This window comes from Leptinotarsa decemlineata, unplaced genomic scaffold, assembly GCF_025532065.1.
Source record: "Leptinotarsa decemlineata unplaced genomic scaffold, Ldec_3_MD MMD2_tig00026369_RagTag_RagTag, whole genome shotgun sequence".
Lineage (NCBI taxonomy): Eukaryota > Metazoa > Arthropoda > Insecta > Coleoptera > Chrysomelidae > Leptinotarsa > Leptinotarsa decemlineata.
In genome coordinates, this window is record NW_027412709.1 from 2,760,302 (window position 1) to 2,783,530 (window position 23,229).

Sequence of the window (23,229 nt, forward strand, 5' to 3'; positions counted from 1 at the left end):
GATAAATTCATTATCAATACGTACAATAAAAGTGTAATTGACATTGTCTGTGGGTTTTGGCGCGCTGAGTTATTGTTTAGTGGTAAGCTGCACTTTCATAAACAATAATATTTTTTTGTGTAGATCACGGTGGATTGAGTTTTCTGTTGATCCTATACATGTCGTCTTCGTAAGAGATGATGTCGTCGACCTTAGTATATCAATATTTATTTACGGAATATCAATTTATAGAACTCTGAATGAAACATCATTTCATTTGGTGGCTTCACTCAACAGAATACTATTTTTCTTGAACGTGTAAATCCATTAGAACAGTAATGTATACAGTGATTGACTATCATCGTCAATAACTATTTTATAGAATTTGAACCCGAACATATCACGCTTGATAAGAGCTATTTATAAACTAAAAACAGTTCCGTAGAGGTCTGTTTTATTATCTGAAGGTCAGGAAAATGAGTTGATTTACATGCAAATACAGTGTCCTGTTGTTCGCCAGATGTTACTAGTAATAAATCCTTATACGTTAGTTGAACGTGTTGATAAATGTTTGAAAGGGAACCTAAATAACAGCCATGTATTGAAAGAAGAAAACTCAATTCAAACTTTAGGTTGTGTTCATTTTTTATTCATTATTTGTGAACTTGTACTTCAGTACAAACAACCGAAAAACACTGCAGACCATTCAGAATGACCCAGCAAATGTACTAACCAATCAAGAGTGAGCATTCGTATGGACAACTCGCCATCATCTTCACCACCCACTGACACTATAAATACAAGTGAACACGCAGCTTGCCAGTCGGTCATTGCTGAACGTGAAAGCCTATGTTCTTATAGACTTCATCATTGTCAGGATGGTGAGCTAATTTAATATCAATTAGGAAAAATGTAGTGGTTTTCAATTAAAATTTTCAATCAAATTGTGACATTTATCGTTTTCTTGCTGATTATTTCAAAACACAAACCAGTGTTTTACGAAGAATTGAAAGACCTATCCAACCAAATATCATTATATATCCACATCTTATTGACGAGTGAAAACACTGCTTTTTCATTAAAAATTACTCGACATGATGTCTTCCTACATAAAGTTTTTCCCACTTTGATATTTTGCTCAGTTCACAAGTTGAGAGGTGGAGAGGACTTTTACGTTTTCCTGTTTTAACATACATTCATAGAATTGCATGCATGAAAATAAATATTACTATACCGTGTCCATCCTATAATATAATCAATTCAACCAAAGTAGTTATCATTTCAGTTGAGTGGTCATTAAACACTACGAGATTTTTCGATCAGATAAGATACTTTCAACTTGTGAATGAAAATATTTATTATCTGTCAGCTTAACGAATGATGTGACAAAACAAAAACAATAACAAGTTCACTTCAAGCATTTTTAGAAGGGTGGTCTGCCGGATTTAAGTTGCTTTCTGGAAGAGGAAAGCTACTGATTATTACCCACATTGGTAGCGTGTTTTGTTGAGAACAGTTTATTGATGTTTGAGTCAAAGCTTTCTGGAGGTTCCGTGAAGAAATGAAAGGCGATGTGTTTGACGAATATTTTGATCAAATGTTCCATCTAACTCTATTATTCTGATTGATAATGCAAGTTATCATTCCAAAAACTATCGCATGGAGAAAAACGGATGAAATAAATATTGTCTATAGAATGTTGAATTAAAGCTCGTTTTATGGAATATGTGGTCGACAAAATGACAGTGAAACGAAATGTCACTATTCTGCACTTGTCCTCCTATCATTGCGAATTTAATCTCATTGAACTCGTATGGGTACAGGTAGAGGGTTTTTTTGCAAGAAGCAATACGACATTCAAAATGAAAGGTGTCAAAATAATCTCTGAGGAGTCCTTATCGATTTCGAAAAAATTACGAAAATGTATTGAACATGTTATAAAAGTAAAAGACAACAAGTGGAAATAGGACCATTCAGTTGGGAAAATTGTAGAACTTTTAATCATAACATTCGACGAATTTATCTAATGATAACACTCCATAATTTTTGCTTATACCCGATACCTTCCGTAATGATCATACTTATTCATTATTATGTAAATATTTCAAATTAAAAACTGTTAAAATCTGTTTTACCGTTGACAAGCTGTCCCCTCACTACGAAAGACAACTCTCAAAAGCCAAAACTGAGGATTACCGAGGTTTCACTTTTGAAGTGTGATTCCTAGCACGGTCTGGACGAGAGGGCGGTTCACACAGCGGTCGATTGAATGAGTAGAGCAAACTACTCGCGTCAACCCAACTGGCTACCGTCCTACAATGAATAACAATATGATCGCATTTAAATGAATGAACATAGTTATTAGTTCTACCAGATATTTTTGGTTGAATACCTAAACGCACGCCAATGCAGGTATAAAAAGAATCGAAATCTAATAAAATATTTTGTTTGCGACCCTTTCGCGATTCAAAATAGAGTGGACCTGTAAAGTAATCACGAAAGTTTGTTTGAGCACTGTTAGATTGTTGCATTTATAATGAATATTCACCACTTTTTTCTACTAGGAAATAACGTATATTCAGGGTGTAATGAAAAGGTAGGTCATAAATTGAACTCCATGTTCTGGGATAAAAATAATTTGGTTGAATATAACTCACCACAATGAAAATAGGCACAAAAAAGGCACAGCTCTTGGAAAGTACAAAATGAAAATAAATTTTTCAGTATTTCATGAATTATTTAACATTTCGAAATGAAAATGGATTCATGGATTTTTTATGGAAAGATCATCTTTTTCACGTAAAATAACAAATATGTTCAGCCCATGAACATTTTTGGGGGTATTGAACCCCTGAAACACGCCAAACTTTCCTTTGCGTTAGAATTAAATTATTATTGACATACCAGAACCTACTTTCATCTCATCACTACCCTTCATGCCTATTTGATAAAACAATCTTGACCAATAAACCATTAACGAATGAAATACCTGGATGCAGACCTCTTAGTCTGCATCCAGGTATTTTTTATTTCCTTTCTCAAAAGTCTCTTTTTTCATACTTAATAAAACTGAAGATGATTACCTGATATATTATAGTAAAACATTGGTGAAATATATAATAATTAATTGAAAATTAGATTCGATACTCAATAGGGAACAAGTGAAAGTGACTGTCAAGAATGAAAAGAGGAACCATTCAAAAAAAGAAATACCCCAAATATGCTGTCCCAAATTGATAATGAAGTAAATTGTGGAACTTTTCACGTTGTACGTGAATCCGTAAGAAAATGTATTGAAATATATCGGAAATGTATATCTTTTAGCCTTCGTTATGGTGAGAGATTATTGTCATTAAATGATTGGGAATCCAATACTCTTTTTCAATATTTTATTTCATTTATTGTGCAATCTACATAATGAAAATCGTACTGTAGCTCTTCACCGCGACTTCGTTTGCTTGGACTTCAGTTTATGAAAGTCTCCAGATTTTCTCCGTAAAATGTTCTCGTGTGTTCGTTAATCTTTCATTTATAAGAAAATCGATGTATAAATTATAAACATAGACAATCAAAGTTTCAGCCAAATGAACTGAACAATATTTTTAAAATATTTTTCCCAACAAATTTTGGCGTTATTTTTTATGGCTTTTCCATAATCCAAAAGGTGCAATCAAAAGCAAAATGTCTATGAGCAGGTTCTCCTTACAGGTTCTCCTGTGTCTAAATGTTTCTGCTCTTCAGGAGATGTAGAAAACTAATTATTCTGAGTGGCATACAATTATTAACCTTATTTTTGAATCTAGTGGTAGTGAGAGCATATTTTTTTCTTGTAGTAGGAAATTGTATGCAACAAATATGTTATAACCTGAAACATTGATTAATTGCCAGTTTCTGTATAGTAATGATTGGATTTCGGTTTAGAAAGTGTCAGTACCAGAATATTTCTATTATTATAGTATATATATAGAGTAGAGAGTTTGTCCATTTCGATATATAGTCGTTTCTGTTCAACACATTTGTCAGAGAGTATGGATCATTATATTCTTTTTTCTTGTATTCCATTCTTTATTATTTTTTTCAATTTCATAAGTAACATTTCTTCAACTATAAAATTTCACTCTTAAACGTTTTCACCAAATAATCCGAACATTACAAATCAGTTCTTGATTGATTTTTCTTTGATTCAGTGAGAAGTGTTGCTGTGTAAATCAATATAAGTAAAAAATTGTTGGGTACTAGTTCTTCTATGCATCATCTTAGAAAAACAATGTATAGTTGTTTCATTAACATTTTGTTTATAGACCTTTCGGTAACTATAGATAGTGAAAGTAAATGTGTGAGTAAATTATATTCAACGAATACCTCTTTCAAATATTCATTTCGATAAGATAGGAAAAATGTTTTCGAAATCAAATTTATTCGTTGTTAAAGTTATTTTGTGGTATGGTATGTTTTAGAATATGCACTAAAATTACAATTTTAAAAATGAAAGGAATCAAAAATATTTCAACCTACTCAGGGACACTATCTACTTTACATTTATATGCAATGATAATACTAATTCGTCTGTTAACAACAGACTACTCTTTCGAGTAGTAACACAATTACAAAGGAAATAAGCTAAAGTTTAATCGCTTTTAGTTCAAAAACACCAAATTTTAGTACAATATTTTGAAATGATGCTAACTAAGCCTATAGAAATACTTACTCATGCCAACGCAACAATGTATTAATCTTAGGACCACATTTTCTTTTTCTTTCATATTCAAAGAGTTAAAAAATGAAACCCATATGATGATCTGCCAGTAGATCAAAATGTTTCATACAACTACTTTCGTATTGACAAGTTCATAGAAATGATTTATAAATGTTGTATATATGTTCGTCATCTTGATGACGTTTGTTATCAGATATATTAATAATAATACTCAAAATAATAATGATATTATTGGCACCCACCGCCACCTGGCCAGAGTTTTCAACTCATGGCTGGACGGAGAGCAGCCGATTCCGGATTGGTTTGTTGAGGGGCGGACCGTTCTAATCCCCAAAAGTGGAGATTTGACGATTCTTAAGAAATACAGACCCATAACATGCTTGAATTCGTGTTACAAGTTGTTCACAAGCATCTTATACACACACGAATACCCACCGCAGTTGCCCCTAGTGTTCAAACGGATATACGAGCAGAGAGGGTCGAAGAGAGGAGTCGCTGAATGTAAAGAGAACCTGCTCGTCGATAGATGTGTAACGCAGGACTCGATACAATATAAGCGTAATCTCTCTATGGCCTCGATCGATTACCGCAAGGCATTTGATACAACATCGCATCTTGCATTTGCTCTCATGCCTTGCGTTACCCGACAAAATAGTGAGATGTATTGATACTGATACCACTCTGGCGAACTTGCTTCACCATAACATCTGGTCAAGCCAGAGTCCAAACAGATGTGTCACTTTCAGAATAGGTGTATTTCAGGGCGATTCCCTCAGTTCCCTCCTCTTCTGCATCTCACTATTGCCATTATCCATTGCGCTCAGAAATACTCGTGGGTATAACTGTGGCAACCCCGGAAACCGGAGGCACAAGGTCACCCATTTGTTTTATACGGACGATCTTAAACTGTATGCCTCTGAAGAGAAGGATCTCCATCAGTCCTTGAGGGTGGTGGAAGAGTACACGCATGCTATCGGTATGAAATTCGAGATAAACTAATGTGCAATGGTCCATCTCAAAAGAGGACGATGCGGGGACTACGGAGAGGATGTGCAGCTCATAGATGGAAGCATCCTACATCATTCGGATGCCGGGGTAGAAAAACGCCACTCACAAGAGGTAACAGCAGTGAACACCTCTCGCCGCGGCAAGTATCAGCACAAACTTCGACAAATATAGTCATCGGAACTAGGGGAAGAATAAAGTTGCTGTAACAAATATGCTTGCAGTTCCAATCTTACTCTACTCGTTTGGAGCAGTGAAGTGGATTCGGGAGGAGCTGTATTAACTAGACGTAAAGACCCCAATTTGTGATGCAAACTCCTATAGAGATGCATCACAAATCGTCCGTTCCACGATTGTACTTCCCCCGACAACAGGCAGGCCATGGACTTTTGAGTTCGGAGTACCTGTAAAATCGTCAGGGGTTTGGATCCCCTCTTCTGCATGGTCCTAAGGATGAGAGATCAGGAATTTGAGCATTTCTCTTTAGGGCAGCTGCCCGAGCAGATGATGAACTCGGTGTAGTTCTCAACACAGAACGAGGTGATCACAACTCTGTCACCGAATTGGAACTCGATCAGCAAAAGGCTCATATAAAAACCATAGAGACAACCGCACTTTCTGCAGCAACACAAGGATAAGCCAATGCATGGGGTCTTTTTCAGTAACATTGTAGACCTTGGCTTATCAAAACGCCTGACGATCGCTTTCCTCAGGTCGAGTGGGCTGAAGTCGAAAACTGAGGGGTTTATTATGACTTGTCAAGATGGTGTCTTCAACACCTTAATCTATCGCAGTCACGATATTGGTATAGAGGTTCCTGACATAAGGTGCAGGGCTTGCCGCGAGGCATCCGAGACCCTAATGCACTTGCTATCAGCATGTCCAGTGTTACCCTACGCTCCGGGGATATTGATTCCGTTTTGGGGAACGAGAAGTGCCGAATTCATTGGAACTATTCGTTTCCCACCCTCAGACTCATACAAGCTAATAAGCCTGATGTAGTCCTTCTCGACTACCAGAGCACGACAAATTTGTCGTAGAGTTTTCAGCTCCTGGCGAGATGAATATCGTCCGAAAAGACGAGGAAAAACGGATAAAATATCAAGGTTTTCACTTCGAACTCCGCAGATGCTATCCAGACCACTCTGTCAAGATGGTTGTTCTGATTATTAGAGTCCTTGATGGAATGATGCCGCCCTAAGGCAGAAACCTTAACCGGACAGATGCAGAAGGCGGTCATTCTTGACTCACTGTGCTTGCTCAGGGCACATGATTCTCGGACCCAATGATCACTTGGCCCACAGTGTGGGAAGTGGTCGTTGGTTGATAATACTGGCGCGCCCTCCCGAATGTATCGAGGCTTCGGGTGATAGGGCCTGATCAGCGCATACTCCGTTAAAAAATTAATAATAAAGATCTATCGCGGAGTTTTCAGCTTCTGGCGAGACGAATATCGTCCTTAAAGAGAAGGGTATGTGTATGATATCAATGGAGTTTATACAAGGAGCGTATAGAACATCGCAATAATTCAACTTGGATAATACTGAATAGTCAAAACTTCTATTTAAGTCTATTTTGATAAATCAATTTGATATTACAGTATGATTTTTGTAGACTTGTGCTGATATGATAAGAAAATTTCATATCTTGGTCAATCCACAAGTTCAGATTCTTGACTTTATTGGGCCCCCTTCAACCTGAATGCTATCAAAGTAATTTGTAATAAATTCTTTTCTTGCATTCTTTCTACCAAAAACAATTGGTAGAATATTAGAAAATTGATCAAAATTCACAGCACCAATAGCCTGAGAGTATTCTTCAGGTTGACAAATGACAAATAATATAATTGCGTATCATCAACATAATAGTGCTGGGACATGGTGAAATTGCAAGTGTATAGACCGAAGAGTAGAAGCTGACTGACTGACCCTTGTGGTACTTCTTTATCATTTTTTTAAAATTTAGGAACTTTTCCACCATTTAGTACTGCCTGAGTTCTATCGCTTAAATAGCAGGATAGAAGTTTGGAAGGTTTTCTGCTGATCCCTACAAAATTAAAAATGGCTTGTAAATGTTATGTGATTGAGAGTATCAAATACATACATTTGTTCAACGATTGGAATATTTGGTGAAATAACGAACTTATAGAATATTTTTCATAACATATCATTTTCCTTAAGCTTCGTTCAATCAACTGAAATCTGTATTTCTGCTGACAAAAACGTCAGAAACATAATAATAATTCATTTCTGTATTATAACAAAACTGAAAATTACCAAAAATTTAAAAATGATTATTATTAGTCAACTTAAATACCGATATTTGAAGTTTTGTATGTTGAAAAAACCAATTATCTTGATCTTTCATATCCCATACTTTTTTGCGTATTTTCGAGTCGATGAGAAACCTATGTGCTCACTAATATGCTCAAAACTTTAGAAAGAGCATGTTTCGTTAACGTATCATCACAGATAATAATTAAATATTCGAAGGTGGAAGTTATTAGTACTCCAAGAATAGTATATTTGTAGCACGGACAGTTTTTATTGAGACCATTAACTTCTAGATTGAAATAACTGTTGTGATAATGAAACTAATACCTAATTGTCACTTCTTCATAATATATGCAACTTTGTCCACTACCATTATTGATCAATAAAAATATATATGATTACAACCTATTTATTTTAAGAATAATTGATATATTTTTTCGTACGCCTCTGTACTAAACCAAACCTTCTTCAACACAGGTACCTCTTTTATATTATTATAACCCAAACCTTCCGTTTCTACCCCCAAGGTCATGTTTTAAAAAGCACTCCAGGCGCCAATCTGACTGGCGGAATTTATTATTATGAAAATTTTCATTTTGGAGAGGGGTAAGGCAACATGACAACAACCCAGTTCGTTCCCAAGAATGAATTATTTTAAAATACTAAGTTTATTGCTATTATGTGGAATTAGTTGAATAATAGAAATACTCATGAATAATTAATAATAATCATTTTTTGTCGAAATGTCTATCCCTCAATAACCAATAGATATTTGAAACATGTGTGTAATTTTTTCAAATAAATTGAAATCATTTCAATTGTAAAATAGTGCATTTGTTTAGAACAGAATGTCATTAAGTATGATCTCGGTCTCTATATATTTTTGTGAATCCCAAATGCCTAATTAGGTAATAAATATAGATAAAATTTGGTTGAGATACATACAATAACTAAAGAACTAACTAAAATAGATGCATTTCATCTTTTGTACATTTTTTTTCAGATTGGTGAGCTTTTGAAAATGACCTATTTTGTTGACGGGGCATTTAGTGTATACTAACCGTGCAGTACGATCTCTGTTGAGATCGAAAGTAAGTAAATATATGCATTGGCAAATAGCCGTCAACAATGATTATGATAGTGGTCTGATACATTCTTTACTATCAAAGAAGTTATACAGTCAAGCTTTGAAAGAAGTTTACCCAGTTCGAAGAGAAGAGGATAAAAGTTATAGAACCTTAACCTACTTAGGCCAACCCACTACAAATATTTCAGATTTTCTACACAGCAAAGGTGTAAATACTGCTTTCAAAACCAACAACAACTTGGGCATGCACATTGAAAATAACAAAGATAAAAGTTCAGTTTCAGAAAAGTCAGGAGTGTATAAATTATCGTGTGGGTCATGTCTGATGTTTTATATAGGTCAAACTGGAAGAACGTTCAAAACCCGCATAAAGGAACACAAATATAGTTTTCAGAACGGAAAAATAAATTCCACATATGCCAGTCATCTAATATCAGAGGGACTTAACCTGTTAGAGGTTCTCAACATCTTAGAACAATCAAACTGAATTGAATAATTCGCCATTATTGAATCTGTTCATTCACAGGTAAAAATAGTTAGGTATATTCACAGGTAGACTTTAGAGATACCTGTCTTTTTCAGGTATATATCAGGACTTTATCAGGTAGATTTATCACTTAGGTAGACGAATAGGTACTAGGTTATAGTATATAAGGTTGTAATTTAGAAGTAACTCTCAGTTATGCTTGAAGAAGCTATTATATAGCGAAACACGTGTCGCGGTTTTTGTAAAACCCTTATAGTGAAAATCATACAATAAACTCTATTGATTAGTTTTTTTAATATGGATTTTCATCAAGTATCGGCCAGTTTTATTCAATTGCGTTATATTTCTTTAGACAAACGAATTTTTTGCTTTGTTGAAAAAAGTGAACCGAAATTTCATGTTCTCATTCAAAATCAAGTATACATTAACACCATATGTGATTTTTGTAGTTGAAAGATTCTCATGAAATTGAATTCTACGATTGATATTAACTGAATTTTAATCGAACAAATAACATAAACTCGTATCAATATCATACCCAAATTGGTATGATCCAACAACTTTCCTACTGAAAGAACTGAAGGGGATACTGGACGAGCATATCAGATAGACATAGGTCAGCCACACATTTTTCTGAAGAGAGAGGCTGGATGAGCGTACCGAAACTTTGGTAATACAAGGCGATATGTGGTGAAACGTTGATCTTAAAAAACCCTGAACGTATGGAGTAAAATTTTGATTAGAAAATGATCTCAACTCTTTTCTGATAACTAGGGAAATATGTATACTTATATTTGTCAAAGATTATTCAAATCAGTTATTTTATTGATAGATCTATCCGCCTTGTTAATCAAAACACCTCCAGAAAAACTCCCTTGATTCGTTCACTCGCAAAGTACGTAATAAGCTCGTTTGAAAAAAATTAACTGAAATCTAAGATTTTTCTGGGTAACTACACCAACATTGTATGTAACTTTTGTAATATGTATTTGTATATTTTCCAGTGTGAATAAACGTTATTATTATATCTTGATGCCTACAAATCGGTTGCGAAATCTTGATTCTATTTGCTTCGAAAACATTTTTTGTTAATGTCATATTCTAAACAACAGCAAATTCAGCAATGGTAGTTGGCTAACTTTTACAATGTTAAAATTCGAGCCCAAGTTGTCAATGACAGGAAATAAGAAAGTCTCCAGATGAACGGATAAGATAAAATAGATCATACGTATATTAATACGAACTTTTTTTGAACTTGTGTGTGACTAATGTTTCCGTTTTCTCCGAAAACCACTATTTTGTAGTAAACTAGGACAATATGACTTGCTAGATTGAGTAACCATTGGTGTAGAAAACGGGAAAGATTTAAAACAAGTATCCCACTTATTAATGGCGTACGCAAAATGTTATTCCAGGGACTGAATCTTCACACAGAAAAATTGTCATAATTGTTTTGAATATTTCAGGAGTTCGAATAATCTACGAAAATGTGAAATGAGAGGTTTCACATTACTTTAAAAATAAGGTCATTTGTAGGAGTTTGTCAAGTCGAATTCAAGTTTTAATAGAATAACAGTAATTTTCTCCAATACCTAGATGAGAAAAAGTAATGTCTTGTATTCAATGGAGCCGTCATAACTATTGAGAGAAGCATGCCAAGTGGGAAACAAAATATAACTACACAAAGAAAAGTGATCCTAAACAATTCTCCTGGCATAAATACAAGAGCTTGAAATGAAATAGTCATATCTACACACTAAGGAATAATAATAATTGTAATAAAGGTTTTCATTGCTACTAAGAATACAACAATAATAAATATACACAAGCTTTATAGCAATATTAAAAAAAAATAGAATAGAAGAACAAATAAAAATAACATGGACTGACACGACTGAGGAAAACGCAACAATCCACACATGACAATAAACATTCAAATATCAATAAAAACTAGTAATCTATTGTTGATGACCTATCTAACACGAGGTTTTTGATCTTATTTCAAAAAAAAAAAACAATAGCTGCATTTCGTCATTGAAACAATTCATTGGAAAAGCTGGATCAGCAAGGCAAGGGTTTGTGCATGTGAGCCTATGAATTTTTGTGAAAAGAATTGGAGGTTCCTACAACAATTTGGATGAAGACTCATCAGGCACAATTCTCCATTTTAAATGAAGTTCGTTCCAAACTGCATTAGAACGAAAACAATAACTGAAGCAACAGCCGAAACGTCAGCCATAAAAAAACCTGCAGACCACGGCAAAAAAACCCGGAAAATGGCTTTCACAGAGTTATCTCCAGTCGTGAAAGTTTACATTCTTTGCGTTTACTTTATATTCACCTTGCTATTCAATCTCATTACTGAAAACTGGTCAAATATTGAAATGTATTTCTTATCGAAGATTTGACAAATATTTCATTGTACTATATTGAAAAACGATAGAATAGCGCTTTTACACGTAACCATATAATTGGTACCGGTTGCACCATAAATTTTCAATTTCGTTCAAATCAGTCAATTCACCACTAAATTTATAAAAAGTGACTACCTGTAATCACTATTAGTTTATAATCATGGATCGGGAACTTTTCTTTTCTCTTTTAGTTTTTCTGTCACACCGATTCCTGACTAAAAACTGTTAACTGAACCCTTCAAAATTATATCGTCGTACGCCAATAGCCTGGACCTTGAAACTGCTTTTAACTTGATGTTTTTTCTACCCATCTACGCGGATACATTTTAAAATTCACGGTCAAATAAAGGATAGTAAAACGTGAGTCCCCAGTTAAATTTCAAAGCGTTTCGTTGTTTAACCATAAAACATATATTGCAGAGTGCCCATTTTAGTTGTTTTGTTTTGTTTGGTCAAATGAGGTTTCTCTTACGTAGAATAAACAGTTGTGATGCAGATGCACAAATTTTATTTCAAAATATAGTCCATATCCTGTATCTTGTAATTTTTTTTTCAAACAGAAGCATATGCCGATTTAAAAAATATTATTTGTAAGGTAATATTTATTCATTTTATTGTTTATTTTCTCTGGGTCAGATAAATGGTATGTTACAGAAATTTGGAGTTTTTTAATTTTGTAGGATCCATACAGAAAGTTGGTACATTTTGTTCGGCGGTGTGTACGAATTTCAAAGTTGGGGATATTCGTAAAACTGGATAAATACGACGCACCCTCAGAAATCGACTTCCAGGAGAAGCGGTTAATGATAGTATTTCCTATACGAAATGTTCTCGTTTTCATTAAAAAAATTGAAATTTAAATCAAGTTCAAATCGACTGAGCGAGAGTTCTTAAAAAATAAATATATCTGAAAGGATTGTAGAGAGGAAGCAGGTTTTTCAGAATTAAAAAAAAAACTTAAAAATGAAGGATTGAGTATGATAATTAAAATGATAACAAACATCATGTCAAAATTCAATTACACACTGTGACCAGTAAAATCCATATCTCCTTTATTAAGAAATTCATTCAAAATTTGATTATTGCATCAATATCTACTTCGATCAGAATGAAAAGTAACAAGAATAGTCTCATTCAATTCGCATTATCTGTCAAAATTGATTTAATGAAGAGAAACATAAGTGGCCCCGAATGCAATTTTAGGTCTTCTGAAAAATTTGACCATTTTTGAACTTTTTCAGTTCAGCACCATAATGAATGTGCGTTTTTCTACAAAATTCAAATAGGGCTGTTGTTTTTGACCTCATATAAAGCAACTTGATGAAATTATTTAAAAAGGTAGTTTCTGTTTGTCTAATTTTAGTGATTCAGTTTGAAACTCCTTTAACAAAATTCCCTTGCCCATTTTTTCATGGAGAATGAAGTAGAAAGTGATACTAAAGTCGTATTTCGAATAAAGTTATTAATTTACATGAATAATTTTCATCAAATATAGAGGTCGAAAAATAACTGAATTGATGGAAAAATAAATGTCATGAAAACTACATTTCATTACGGTGTTCAAATCTTTTGATAAAGCAGTATTGAAAAAGGGATTGCCTATCTAAATCAAAACACTATTCCGATACACATAAGTAGCAACTTTTTTGGGGATTACCTGCGTTTCTCTCCACGAAACACATCCTAAATAAAATTCATTGTGAAAATTGTACGATTATTATCATGCATATTGATTTAATTGTGAGATTTCATTTCAGGTGAAGAGAAATATGATACATGATTTTGTTATAGACCAATTGATCCTATTCAACAAAAATTGACAACAAACATGCAGTTTGTACCGCCTTCTGGATTGTATAAAACTGTCTCTGGTGTAATTACCTTTTATTCAATTGGAATTTTTCAAATTCTTTGGGTATACAGTGCATTGCATTACTGCATTCTAAATCTATATGTATTATTATAAAGTATTTGCTGTTGATCACTTTGAGGATTCATTTGAGGCGGATTTACATTTAGATTTCGGAGGGGGGATAAGACCTCGTAGTCCTTAGCTTGCGCAAGTTTCTCAACTTCTGAGAGTTGTCATTCGTATGGGGGCGACAGCTGATTAACGGAAAAAAACAGATTTTCAAACATGTAACAATACTCATGTGAAATGTACAGAACTGCAATAACTAACGCGAGGCTGATGCTTTTGCAATAAGCTGCGGACTTACTCAGATTACAAATGAGCCAACGAGGATTCCTGACCGTGATAGAGAATATGCTAGTCTCCTGGATCAATACCTAACAACCACTTCAGAAATGTACACAGTCACCGTAAGGTCTCCATTGGGATCTTCTGACCACAAACTCACTTTAGTGTTGAGTGAATCACCAATAAATGTTCAGTAACAATCTAAGCCGCTCAAAGTATGGCATTACAGATCAGCTGAATGGGAGCATATTCAAGACCATTACCAAAATTTTCCCTGGCTAGATATTTGTTTCATCTCTAAAGATCCAGCAACTTGTGCTTCTAAAGTCACGACAGTTATTCAATCATTCATGGATGCATATATTATTTTTCAATAAAACGACCTTCTAACGGCAAACCTTGGTTCAACAAAAATTACGATCAAGCTGTCGCTTTAAAAAATCCCGCCTGTCGGCAGTGGCGTAAAAACACCATTGCGGAAAACCGAACTGGATTCGTTAATGCTCGCCACAGCTGCAAACTTAGGATACATGAAAGCAACGAACTTCACGTTCAGAGAATAAGGGTTAAATTCTTACCAATCCCAACGGGTCTAGATCCTTGTAGTCGGTAGCTAAAGCTGGTAATCTAAACTTTACAAAATCAACAATTTCACCACTAACACAAGCAGATGGTTCAATGGCAACAACAGCCATAGAAAAAGCAAATCTATATACTAGCTGAACAATTTCCTACCGATCCACAGTCGATTTTCTGGGAAAGGTACCACCCACTATTCCCACACTAGAATCCACAATGCCGGAAATTACTTTTCGACAGCTTCTAGTCAGGCGAATTTTGAAACAGCTCATTATCAACATGACATCTGGTCCTGATGAAGTGCCCGTTACCGTACTTAGAAAGTGTGCAAATGAACTCGCACCAGTATTTTGCAGACTTTTCCTTCTTGTTGGAAGATTGCTCGCTTCAGCCTATTCCAAGAAAGGGCAAGAAAATTCTTCCAAGTAACTATAGACCAGTCGCTTTGCTATCAGTAATATCAAAAATCATGGAGAAGGCCGTTAACCACCGTATCCTCAAATATTTGGAAGGATTCAACATCTTGAGCGATCATCAATATGGCTTTCGGTAACAAAGATCAACTAGCGACCTTCTATCATATCTCACCCATATTTGGAATAACGCAATCGAGAAACATGGAGAGTCAAGAGTTGTTGCACTTGATATTTACAAGACCTTTGACCGTGAGTGGCATGAAGGTTTGCTGGCCAAACTTCGATGTTATGGCTTGTCGGATCATTTCTGTGTATGGTTCTCCAGCATCCTGAAAGAACGTCCCCTGCATGTGGCCGTCGATGGATATCTTTCGAAAACTTTCACTATTAATGCTGATGTTCCCCAGGGATCCATATTATCTCCAACCCTCTTTTTATTATATATCAACAACTTTTTGGAAAAAAAAAACAAGAATCCAATTTATCGAATAAAGGTTGGAGATTTGTCTCTCTTCTAAAGATACTTTCACTAATTCTTTACTCTGAAACTGGTATTGATATGAATTCATAGGTAGAAATTTCACTAGTTCGGACTTCCATTGTCTACTATATAAACTGATTTGAAATCCCTGAAACAACTAAAAAAGAAGAATTAAAAATGAATAGCTGAAAAGAAAAATTATATTAAGCAAAAAAACCTGAAATGAAATAATAGTGAAATAAAATACAAGTAAAAATAGAACAATTGAACAAGAATAAATAGAAATGAAGAAATGAAAAAAGAAAATAAAAATAAAGAGTTGAGAGATTCCAAGTCACGTTAGTTCACGACGTTTCGATTGTTAGTATCTACAATCGTCTTCGGGTGATGACTGGACTGATTCCTCGGAGAGATGACTATTTATAGGTCGTTCGAGTACTTTCACTTATCCCCGCTTTCCATTTTCCGCTTCACTGGTTCCGTGGGAGATGACCGTTTGGCGGGAGTTGGCCATTTTTCGCTTGATTATGGGTTTCCATATGTTGCGTATTTCTACGCTGGCTTGGCTGAATACGTTGTTGGACAACATGTATGCGGCTTCCTTGAATTTTCTCCTAAACCAATGTTCCTCTCTGTGCAAGATCTCAGATTGGGACCACTCGATGTTGTGTTGATGGGTCCAAACATGGTCTGCTATTCCTGATTTGCTGGTTTCCCCTCGCTGTGTGTGTTTCTTGTGCTCGGCAATGGCCTCTTAGTTTCACCAATACAGGATTTTCCGCACTCACAGGGTATCTGGTAAATGCAATTCTTGGAATCGCAGTCCGCGTTTGGTGGCCTGGTTTTCGTGAGGCTGCTACGGATAGTATTAGCGGATCTGAAGCAGGTTCTGATGTTGTACTTGGAACCAATTCGTCTCATCCTCTCCGATAATCCTCTGGTGTAGGGAAGTGCAAGCACTGGTTGTGTGCTTGCACTTCCTGCTTGCGAGGCTCCTGCTGTCTTTAAGTCAAAGTCTTTTCTAGCCATCATTTTTGATTATGTCCAGTTCCTTCTCGAGACCTTCCTTCGTATTACAGAGCCCAAAAGCACGGTCTAATAGAGTCTTGATGATTCCTCTTTTAGTCGATTGATGGTGGTTGGATTCGTGGTTCAGATATTGTTCCGTATGAGTGGGTTTTCGGCATACAGATATTTTCTACTTAGTGTCGGTCCTCTTCACCAAAACGTCGAAGAATGACAATTCGTTGTGGATTTCCTTCTCCATTGTGGAAGTGATGGAAGGTCTCACGCTGTTGATGTGTCTCAGGAAGGCGTCTAGTTCAATATTCCCATGGTTCCATATTATGAAGGTGACGTCAACATATCTCAACCAGACTCGAGGTTTCTTGTGGGCTTCTTCAATTGTCAGAGTTTCAAACCACTCCATATATATGTTGGCTATGACTGGTGAAAGTGGCGATCCCATTGGCAGTCCCTCATCTTGTGTAAAGAATTCGTCCTTCAGTTGGAAATAACAGTTTCGTACACAGCATCCTAGTAATTCCATAATTACTTCTATAGGTAGATTCGTTCTCTCTTTCATGTTGCCGTCTTCGGATAGCTTTCTCTGTATGATTTGGAGTGCTTCTTCGACCAGAACGTTGGTGTAAAGGATTTCCACGTCGAAACTAATTAGTTGATCTTCCTGTGTGACTTCAAATGTCCCTAGTAGTTCCACAAAATGCCCTGAATTCTTCACAAAAGACGATGTTTTTCCTTGTAAAGGTTGTAATGGTATGATTTGGAGTGCTTCTTCGACCGGAACATTGGTGTAAAGGCTTTCCACGTCGAAACTAATTAGTTGATCTTCCTGTGTGACCTCAATTGACCCTGGTAGTTCAACAAAATGCCTTGAATTCTTCACAAAAGACGATGTTTTTCCTTGAAATTGTTCTATCACAGGTAGAAAGTTAATTTGCGAGTTGTGAAGATTTTACTATCACTCCATGCATCTTCGTTGTATCCATATATCGAAAACTATTGAATATTTGAGGGTTGTTCTACGGGTCAATGGAGCACTTATCGAGAACTGCATATAATCAACAAAAATCTACAATGAATTAAATTTGTTTCAGTTCAGTTCAGTTTTCAACTATTCCTACAGACAGCACGAAGGCAAGGAACGTACGTGAGCAGATTTGAATTGGAAGCAAAAGATGAGTTAGATTACTCTCCACGAACTTGAAGCCATATGGAGATGATATATTTGCGATTTTTGACACAAAGAAATCTAAGGTAAAGACTATGTTTCAACTGTTAACAACAGATCTTCGAATATTAAATTCACATAGAGCATTGAACAAAACAAGTAGTTATAATTTTTTATTGTCTTAGTGATTATAAATAAGGTCCAGAATTTGATGTGAATGGGAAGAATACCAGTACTTTCTCATCAAATGATTCGTTACATTCCCCTTGAGTAACAACTAAGTAACTTGAATTGTGAAACATGCGTTGGGAAGAGTGTTGCAGTTTTAATGTTTGCAAACAGTGCTTTTTTTGTATTTATTCTATACCAAAGGTTCCAGTTCTACCTTTCATTTCCGCAAAAGAATAGTAATGCCGGTGGGGGGGATAATCCCCATTTTCCTCCATAAACCCGTCCTTGCTATAGAGAAAGAATACGCCGAGAGAGGCACCTAATCAATGAAATGCAAATAGTAAAAGATTTGATATTCGAATCCACACCCAATAAATACCACAAGGATACCAATTTATCTATTAACCGTACACCATTTCCAGGAATAAGTAAAAATACTTTTCATAGACAGAAAGTCTTCTTATTATCTGACGGGTCCCCTCAAGTTTATCGCTGAGTAAACATAAAATGTTTGAAGAGATAAACCGTCCAGAATATAAACGAAATATTTGTATACTCTAGAGGCAAATAAACCGTTTTTAATTTTCCCCTTATCTTCAAAAATAGTGATAAGATGAAATGCGTTCACTTTAGGATGTGTTATCAGTTCAAGGAGAAAATATGGTTGGTAAATCATTCATTCTGACAATATAAACCATATACAGGATGTGAGAAATGTGAATCAATTAATATCAATTATAATACTTAACCGATTTATATTCCAACGAAAAATATTTTTTGTGTTCCTCTTTTATACAGTGCCTTTTTCAGTGAAAGGACAGTCGAAAATATATGAATGGATTGTAGCCTGATAATTTTGGTAACTAGGAATATTGTTATTATTCATAATTTTTATTCAATAAAACAATCCATACAAGGAAATTATATAAATTTTAAGGGGTATATTTTCAGTGGAGACTAAATCTTGGGGAAAAAACCGTTTGGCTTTTTACTTCTCCATCTTTATACAAACAAAAATGTGGGAATCTGCCAAATCAAGGAAAAAAGCAATTCACTTCAAAATAAATACTTAACAAAGATGTGTAGTTCATGCAAAGAAGTAACTTTCAGAGACAAACTGGAAGAAAAAGCTTTTTCTTCCAGTTTCTTTCCACATTTTTTTCGTAGAAAGCCAAAACCTTCGTTTCAAAAAAAAAATGTCAAATTATATTGAATTATTTGTCAAACCGAATATAAATTAGTTGTGCTCGAAACTATTAATAATATTACGAGTAGGTAATGGTTGTATTCTTCTTCAACGAAAATATTTTTGTGGTCTCTCTAATTAACATAAAAAAAGCCTCTTCATCATTGAAAATCGATGATGTAGCCAATATTTTCAGTGACGAATGAGAATAATCTTTTTCGAAATGATTTTCCGGTGTCATTTACATTAAAAATTCTTTATTGAATATAAAAACAACCTGTGGTTCAAATCTGTCTGAACCTCAAAACAAAGTGATTTCATTTTAAACTAAATTGCTCTCTTCCTCCCTTCGGAAGTTTCCCTCATTTTTATATAAAAACTAATTTCTCCTGAAAATATACAGGGCGTTCCTTAAACACATGCTAATATTTAAGGAGGTAATTCTTAGACCCATTTTAAGAAAAAAACTTCCTATGGAAGTATGTCCTAAACGCCTTAACTTTTGAGATACAGAGTGGCAAAGTTTTCAAAAATAATCAGTTTTTTAATAATAACTGTGGCATCCCTACGGGTTTCGCATTGAATATTTTTGGGAAAAAGTACTACGCCAATGCTTTCTTTTCAAAATAAAATCATTTTTAAAATCCTCATTTATTTTTGAGAAAATTTGATCTCTTGGCATTTCTTTGTCCGACGCATGATTTTCACTCAAAAAAATAAAAATCGACAGAAAGCAAATTAAGAAATTAGATCAATTCTAAAATGAATGAGAATCTGAAAATTGGTTCATAACGCATTACCAATTCCCTAATAATATTTGAAAACATAATCTGCAAAAAAATAAATTTTTCACAAAAACGAGTTTTATTTTATTTTGTGACAGTAAGTCTAAACGAATAGCACAAATTTGTTAATTAGTAATAATACCAAAACTGATTATAAAAATTGTTGGAAGTGGCCACCTGCACTTAGTATGCATGCTTCTGCCCTTCTACGCATGGAATTACGCACCCGTTCAAATATTCCCGGCGTATTTCGTATAGTTTCACACGAGGCAACTATTCGCTCTCTTAAATCTTCTAAAGTATTAACGGGAGTTCTATACACAAGAGTTTTAAGGTGACCTCATAAAAAAAATCTAAACTGTTTCGGACAATTACACTGAAATGAGCAGGGGCGCCATCGTGCATGTACCATATTCGATTCCTCAACACAAGTGGCACATCTTCCCATAACCCAGGTAAGTCTTCTTCGAGAAAGTGTAAATAAGAACGACCATCAAGGCGTCCTGGTAGAAAAAATGGGCCTATTAGATGATCACCTATAATTCCTGCCCATACATTAACCGAAAATTGGTGTTGGAAATAGGTTTCGGTTATTGCATGAGGATTTTCTTCAGCCCACACATGATTGTTATGGAAATTTTGAATGGCATTCCGAGAAAAATTTGCTTCGTCTGTGAACAAAATTTGTGTCTCAAACTGCGGATTTAGTGCAATACTTTGTAGATACCACTGACTGAAGTTCACACGCTGTGGAAAATCTCTCGGGAGTAATGCCTGCACTCTTGAAATATGGTATGGGTATAACAAAAAATCAACCAAAATACGCCAAACAATTTGATGACAAATATCCAGAGTTCTAGCGATCTTCCTCGTACTCGTCTCAGGATGTTCCTCAATTTCTTGCAGCACCGCTTCCTCAATTTCAGGAGTTCTTACTACACAAGGTCTACCTTCCGGAGCCCCTTTCTTGAAACTACCAGTTTCCCCAAGTCGACGATGAATATTTGAAAAGGTTCGGCTATCTGGTAAGGCGCGATTAGGATATCTTTCCTGATAAATGCGTCTGACTTCTGTTGCATTGCCATCGGCAAGGCCATATACGTAATGTATTTGCACCATTTCCGCATTCGTATAATTTACCATATTTACTGATATTCAGAAAAACAGCGGACTACCAAAATACCTTCAATAACACTTCAAAATCAATCAAAACGCGCTGTGACAGTTTTTAACACCAATATCTTACTTTAAACCAACATCAATATTAGCTACTGACGTTTGTGCATACAGAGAATTCGTTTTTTATTGCTATGGTGGGTACGCTGTTTTTTTCTGCTTTTAATCTTTAAAAGAAATTACATATCGACAAACTCCATATTTCCAAGAGGTGCAGTAAATAAATTCTGCTACACGTCATTTATTCCAGAATAACTAAATTTATGTTTTCAAAAATTATTAAGCGGTGCTGCGTTATGACGTAATTTTAATTGAGAACAGTGCATCTGACAACAAACAAATACCTTTTAGATCCTTAATTAATTTGCAACAAATCTGATCTCTTAGTTTGCTTTCAGTCGATGCACGATACCGCATCAGATTTTTAAGGAATTTATCCTTAAGTAAAGCGTTTTTTAATTTTTTGAGCGAAAACCATGCGTCGGACAAAGAAAACCCAGCAGATCAAATGTGCTCAAAAATGTATGGAGATTTTAAAAATAATTTTTAATTCAAGATAAAGCAGTGGCGTAGTATTTTTTTCGCCAAAAATATACATTTCAAAACTCGTACGTAGGCCACTGTCAGAGAAAATTAAGAAAATTGTACATCAGAAAATGCGCCTTGAGGCATGGAACATATGTACCAAATATGCCAAAGATGTCTACAAAATTATCTCAGTTATTATTAAAAAACTGATTATTTTTGAAAACTTTCCCACCCTGTATCTCAAAAGTTAAGGCGTTTAGGACATACGTCCATAGGACGTTTTTTCCTCAAAATGGGTCTGAAAATTACCTCCTTAAATATTAGCATGTGTTTAAGGAACACCCTGTATACTTTTGAATTCATTATACATACATACATAAATCAAAGATAAATTTACCTATCTGTAAAATAATATATCTGTATAAATATCAGAACGGACTAGTGGAGTGGTAGCTTTGTAACATTTTGTGTGCTTCTCCGCTTCACTTTATATTTTGAACCAATTCAAAATTATCTCTCAGTTAGACTATAATAATATTAATATTTATTTGGCGTTCTATTTGAAATTAACGACAGATATAGAGTTCCCACAGAGGGATAAACCTGTGCGTGTGTATATCATATTAAAAGGTTTGTTCTGGTTCTACGAAATTCGGGTTCTAGGACGTCAGGATCATGCACAATTGATATAGAGCATTCTGGTTTATTGAGGATAAGTTCGGATTGATGAATCCTCTGTTCTGGTTTCGACTGTGAAATGATCCTAAACTGTCTTGACCGTTCCGAATCGTTCTTGCTCTCGAGGCTGAACTGTTGAGAACTGTTTCCGTTGCTCCTGCGCATTCATGTGGAAATTTGTTTAAGCTATTTTCTAGGATGTTTTTTTTTTAATTATTTGAATCAAATAATTGATGATTGAGGTTAGCTAACATTTGAACTTACTACAAGGATACACAACAAAATGGACATGCTCAACAGTATTTTCTCGTCTTTATCTCTTCATATATACGATAGGTGGCGCAACGCTCAAAATGCGTTCTGGTTTAAACAAGTGTCCGAGACTATTTCGGACTGTTTGACAATTTTTGTTTATACGCATCATGTCTTACGCAGTTTTCAAACAGTTTCGGATATTAGAACCAGAACAAACCTAATATAACAACTGATTATAATGAATAAAATATAAAAATAAACAAATATAAACAAAAAAACATAAGAAAAATTGTATATAGATATCACATTAAAATCGCATATAGTTAATATAAATGGAATACATTAAAGTTTTCGAAAAAACAATCGCAATAGGTACATTGAATGGAACATCACTCACACATCAATCAAACAAACATTCCATTTTAAAAAATTCAACAAACAAACAATGGAGCAATTGAGCTACAGATTACACAATTCCAAACACATTCATCTTCCACAAACATTTATACATTGTAGTAATATATATTTTTCACATCGACATATTGGTGTATCTGTGCTCTGGGCAAACCTGAGATCCAAGCGTAAAACTCATTTTTGAACATATTATTGCCAACGATAGTT

General features: G+C 34.8%; 1 long non-coding RNA gene across 1 annotated transcript in view; it reads left to right on the forward strand.

The window, feature by feature from the left end:
* Positions 1–428: 428 nt before the first annotated feature.
* The window catches only part of LOC141486782 (uncharacterized), a 61,582-nt gene continuing 38,781 nt past the window's right edge, over positions 429–23,229 (forward strand). The window contains exons 1-3 of the long non-coding RNA XR_012468042.1: positions 429–860; positions 8,978–9,065; positions 17,756–17,915. This is a non-coding gene — a long non-coding RNA (uncharacterized lncRNA). The remainder of the gene's footprint in view (positions 861–8,977; positions 9,066–17,755; positions 17,916–23,229) is intronic.